Raw genomic sequence first — 6,000 nt, forward strand, 5'->3', positions numbered from 1 at the left:
TTCAATGATCACAAAGTTGAAAAACTTTTGCAAAAATTCAAGTATTTATTCCAATCCGTATATACATAAGATTTTGATAAGGATTTATATATACCTGCTGCATAATTGGCCGTTGTCAAAATGTTGCTGGCGGCGGTAATAACGGAGAGATGCTTGTGCGAGCGCGACTTATAAAGGCGGACGGAGAGGGAACGTTTAGCGAAATCAGCAGCATCCGTGCATGGCAGAGAAAAGAGGTGGTAGGGGCGCAGCTGCGGGTGGAAAGCGGCGGAGGAGCAGCGGAGGGAGAGTCCCGACGGCAATGATACAGATGCCATAGTCGGATGCACTATTAGAAAACTGCCAAAATCTATCCAAAGCATACCGATCGAAATCGGTTGGAACAAGTGTAATTTGGTCGCAAAAGTCAAATAACCAATTTTAATTAAATATACCTATTCGACCCAAAATTCAGATCTAGGTTTAAACAGTTAGATTTACTAATAAAGTGGAGTTAATCTTAGCCAATGTTAATATCCAAAAGATGTCTTAACCAATTTTGTGGCGAGATAACATGAGTATTATCTAAGTAGAAATAAATGGTGGCAATATGGTTATATTCAATGATCCAAAAATGAAGGAGATAACATTAAATAATAATAAATAGCAATGAATGACATTTAAGTAAATAAAAGCATGTGAGTCACCCGAAAAGGGTTAGATTCTTTGGTATTCTTTCTAACAATGATTGATTGACGAGCCATTGAATATTTGGGTTCTCCTTGGATCGTGGGAGAAAAGTTAGACCAAAATCACAAGAAAAAGGTATATTTTGTATGTGTATAATAAAACAAGAATCTTTAGAGAATGTCAATGTGTTGTCTTACAAATGAGTGTTCAATGTCCCCCATCACTATATTTCTTTCTTTTATAAGGGGACATATGCTACAAAACCCTAATAGTACAGATCCAGAAAATATTCACAGGAATATTTTCTTTAAAGTTTTATCTAAAACTAGCCGTTACTATTCTGTTTAAGAAGAGTGCTCGTACTCGGCCTTGATCTCTGTTGACTCTTTAACCTAACCCATTATCTCTCGTTATATCACTTTGATCTTGAATTCGCTTTTGTTGAAGTCATACTGATGACACGTGGAAGCTCTCGAAGGCCTTCTTAATGCTGATATGGTCTAAACATAACTAGGTTAATTTTTGGCCCATACAATTAGTCCCTCTGCTCGTTGAGGTCGTCCTCGCGGGCGAGTTCAATGAGTGAATAATGTCGTTCATGGTCGAACTTGTCGAAAAGATAATATGGGTCGTAGTCGTTGTAGTGAGCTGGCGATGTGGCTTTCTGTGGGCCGCATATTTCAAACCTTTGATTTTCCCGGGTGATCTGCTGGAACCATTTGGTCCAAGAGATGGAGTGACATCATGACGTCATGCGTCATGATGAAGCTGATTCTCGACGCATTGCATCAATTCTCGTGTGACCTTTGATTGGCTCTTCCATTTCGATCTTTGTGCCAATCATGACGAACCGTTTCGATTCTGGTGCCCCAAACCTTATAAATGGGGGAGGACTTGTTGAAGTTTAAGTTTTTTACATTCTCTTTACTTCTCAAGAAAACGTTCTCTCCTTCTTCGTATGATTTCATCGCCTTTATGTTTTCTTTCTCTACCTTCTTACTTACCTTCATAACAATGTCGAATCTTCATCTGATGCCCATGTGGAAGATCACCGTGTCCCTTTGGATGTCGTGTTCCCTGATCAGGGGGAAGCATTGCAGTCGCCGTTGAGGAGGAAACTCTCCCCTCTGTGGAGGAGATTGTGCCTCGATACCATGATGTCAAACCCGATTTCCACAAGTCACCGGAAGTGGTGACCGAGAGGTTTCAATCTACGATGACGAATTGAGCGTTTAGCCGAGTTTAAGGCTAAGTTCGGCCTTCCCGATCACATGGAGCTGGTTCCTGCCGGTGACGATGAAGTACGAATCCATCGTCCCAGATTCTGCACCCTCTACACCTATCCATTCACAATCGGCTATTCGTTCCCTTTCCCACAGCTGATAGAAGAATTTTGCCGCCATTATAACGTGTGCCCCGCATAGCTCAACCCTTACATCTTCAAGGTGGACAAGATATTGGCAAAGTTCGTCGAATTATCTGAGGTCAAGATCACAGTACGCCACTTGGTGCACCTTTTCGCCCCTTATTTCTATCGAGGGACGTTACTGAACCTTTGCCACCACGGGGGAAAATGCTTGGTGGTGAGGATGGACGACAAGGGTAGTCGACATTTCTGGCTCGATTATTTCTTTCTCAGGACTGAGGCCGTAGTGTCTGTTGCCGCCGGCTTCGTTGAGTCCTGGAACCCCACCCGTAAGTGCTCGTGATGTTTGCGTTCCTTTTTTTTTTTTAAATTTTTTTTTCTTATTGTGGGTCGGTCAATCAACTCTTCTTTTTTTGCAGCTACTAATCGACCTCTCCTGTTGGTGGCACATATCGCCGACTGAGTCAAGCAGATCCTTCCCTATACGGCAGGAATACGTGACTGGTTGAGCTTTTTCCAAAAATTCAGACCAGCTCTCCCCTCGACAGGTAATCCCTTCCCTATCGTCGATGATATTTTTATGAGGTTTGTGTTCATCCTTTATACTGATCTCTTCCTTCTTAATTTTTCTCTAGGCTGTGTTATCGGGGCCGCGAGGAGGGCTAGGGCCCCCGTGCCCTCGTTCTGGAAGAGGAGGGCCACTACGCCTTCAATCCGCGCCCCTGTCCCAATTCCAGCTATTGCAGCTTCTGCCTCCGTCCCAATTCCAGCTGTTGCAGCTTCTGCCTCCACCCATATTTCACCCATTGTTGCCTCTACTCCTCCTTTATTTTTGCTTGCTGACGAAGACGACAAACGCTTGCCCAGTGACGGGGATCTTCGACCTCGAAAAAAGAGATCTGTAGATGTGGGTGGCGGAGTTCCTTTGGCCATCGACGCCGTGGAAGAAGGTTTCACGTTGCGTGAGATGACGACAATTTGTGTTAGCGTTGATATTGGGCCAAGCCTTGAGGCTTCGTGACCCGTAGAAGTCAATGCGGGTATGCCCTTATATTTCGAGGGGGAAACAGTCGAGGAGGGGGCACTTGATGACGGCCACACACTTCCGAGGTAAGAGGAGGTTTCATCCTCTCGGGCAGCAATGTATGCCACTTTGCCCACCGGTGACAAAGAGAAAACTATTGCCGAGGATGGTGACGATTGGGGCTCTGATATTTATTTGGACGATCTAAAAATAATCGATGAGGGGCTCACCCAGCTCGAGGTGAGACTGGAGGGAGGTTCAAAGAGCATCACGATCCCAATGGATCGTGATTTGATTGTGAACACCGAGGAGGTAGTCTCTGCCCTCGGTCCTCTTTGTTCAAGCGTCTAGGGTGAGACCCTCAAGAAGATAACTGACATTACTCTATCGAAGAGTATCACTGGCCTCACTCTCAGGGTAAGTACGACTGCTGTCCGTCTTTTTCCTAATGCCTTAGCTTATTTTAAGTTCTAACCTCTTTTCTTTGATTTGTAGATGGTTATTCTGGAAATTGAGAGTGCTCGGAGGGAGAAAAAGCGCAAAGAGATTTTTGCGAAGCTGAAGGGGAAGTATACCGAGTATCGCGGTAAATATGGGGATCTCCAAAGTTGGCTTCGTGAGGGCGGTGATGTGCGGGCCCTGAGGGAAGACTTGAAGAAGAGGAACGAAGAGCTGATGGAGGTTGTAGAAAAGTGCAGCATCCTCGAGGGACTTTGAGGAGCAAAGAAGAGGAGCTTTAGCTCAGCATAGGCGTGGAGGCCCAATGTAGCGACCTTCAAGCTTAAGTGGTCCAACTGCGAGGCCAGCTTGAAGAGTGCTAGTTCCAGGTGGAGGCTCTCAAGGGTGAGATTGCCGATAAGAAGGAGGAGATCGAGAAGGCGGAATTCTCTTGGTTGGATGCTCGGAGGAAGGTTGACATCCTTGAGATGGCGAACAAAACCCTTTGTGCTGAGCGGAAAAATGATCAGTCGACGGTGAGGGCTAAGGAGGACCGGATCGAGGAAAGAATCGGGGAGCTGGACAAGGAAATTTCCGAGCTGTATGATCGAGTTACTGCTCTAGAAGCTGAGAAAGCCTAACTGCTCGCGCGATATTTTTCGTCTAATGTTTCTGATTTCCCCAACGTCCCTCTCGAGCTATATGAAGAGTGGATTCATGCTGAAGCCCGACTGGATGTGTTCTATGACCTGCACGCAGCATGCTCTATTTTTGAGGTGGCCCTTGAGGATGCTCGGGTCAAGGCTCGCGAGGCTTGGCTTGCTTGTGGATATGATCCTTCTACGCCCCGCCCTAGTTCTGAGGGGGATGAGGACAAGGACGAGGACGAGGACGAGGACGAGGATGAGGACGAGGACGAGGACGAGGGTGTGGATCGACTCGTGGTTGGTTCTTGGTATGATTCTGCCTATGGTCAAGATAGAGATGGCAAGGGCGTTGAAGTCTGAGGCGGCGATGGTGTTGAAGGTTGGGGTGGTGATGACATTGAAGTCCGAGATGGCAAGGGTGTTAAGGGCAGTGATGAAGATGGCCAATAGTTTTGTTTTAACTCTTTTTTTTGTACTTTTATTGGCGTCTTTGAGCGCCTTTGTAAAAACTCTTCAAGTATGAATATCAAGGTTGATCTTTGTTTTATACGTACCTTTTTCATTTGCTGCGATTTGTTTCTGTACTTATATGTTTTGCTTTTGTGTTTGCATGTATTGATTCTTTATTCTTTTTATTGCCGTCATCTTCTAACTGACCGTAGCCTTAGTAGCTGAATATCCATGGGCCATATCGACCCTTTGTTTATATAGTTAGAGTATGTCTCTTAGTTGAGATTTGGCCGAGGGCAGATAGGTGTTTTTCAAGCTTGATCAAACTTTACCTTTCATTTAGTCATGGCTGAGGGACGATAGGCATTTCTTCTAGTCCTTTTATTGATCGACTTGGAGAATCTTGAGGAGTTGGGTAATGAAAAAAGAAAATCGTTCGTTCTTCGTATACTTCAACTCGAAATGTCCCTCTCGTAGCCTTGTTACAAACCTCCTTGAGAAAACCCTAGTGGGACAAAACTCAAGTGAGGGAAAAAAGAGTACGCCTTGGGGGGCACTTCTTATTTTCTAGAAGTTGAAGTATTTGAGGTGGCTGATATTCCAATTGTTTGGTAGTTGTTTCCCTTCCATTATCTCTAGTTGGAATGAACCTTTGTTTGTTTTGCCTGTTATTTGGTATAGCCTGCCCCAGTTTGTTCCCAATTTGCCTTCTCGTGGATCTCTATTTGCATGGGTTTTGGATTTGAGTACGTAGTCCCCGATCTTAAGCGGTCGGACCTTTGACTTCTTCTTGTAGTAATGTTCTGCCTGTTGTTTTTGGGCGACCATCCTTATGTATTCCATATCTCTTAGTTCGTTGACCTCATCGAGCTCTTATCCACTACTCTCATCATTGCTGGTGCCGATATCATGGAAGTACCTCAGGCTAGGTTCTCTAACCTTGACCGATATAATTGCTTCTATTTCGTAGACCAGTGAATAGGGCGTCGCTCCTATGCTCGTCTTCGGTGTGGTTCTATGTGCCCACAATACTTCTGAGAGTATTTCTGGCCACAGTCCCTTGGTTTCTTCAAGTTTCTTCTTCATGTTGTTTAATATGGACTTATTGGAGGATTCAGCCTGCCCGTTGCCTGCTGGGTGGTAAGTTGTTGAAAGTATCCTCTTAATGTGCCACTTCTTGAAGAATTCAGTGGCTGTCTTTCCCGTGAATTGGGGCCTATTGTCGCAACTTATCTCCTTGGGTAAGCTGAATCGACATATGATATTTTCCATATGATGGCGATTACCTCTTGTTCGCGCACTGGGGCGAACGCTCCTACTTCCACCTATTTAGAGAAATAGTCAGCTAAAACTAAAAGAAATCATATGTTACCTCACCCCAGCGAGAGTGGACCCACAATGTCTAT

The sequence above is a fragment of the Nicotiana tomentosiformis genome, chromosome 2 (assembly GCF_000390325.3).
Source record: "Nicotiana tomentosiformis chromosome 2, ASM39032v3, whole genome shotgun sequence".
Taxonomy (NCBI): Eukaryota; Viridiplantae; Streptophyta; class Magnoliopsida; order Solanales; family Solanaceae; genus Nicotiana; species Nicotiana tomentosiformis.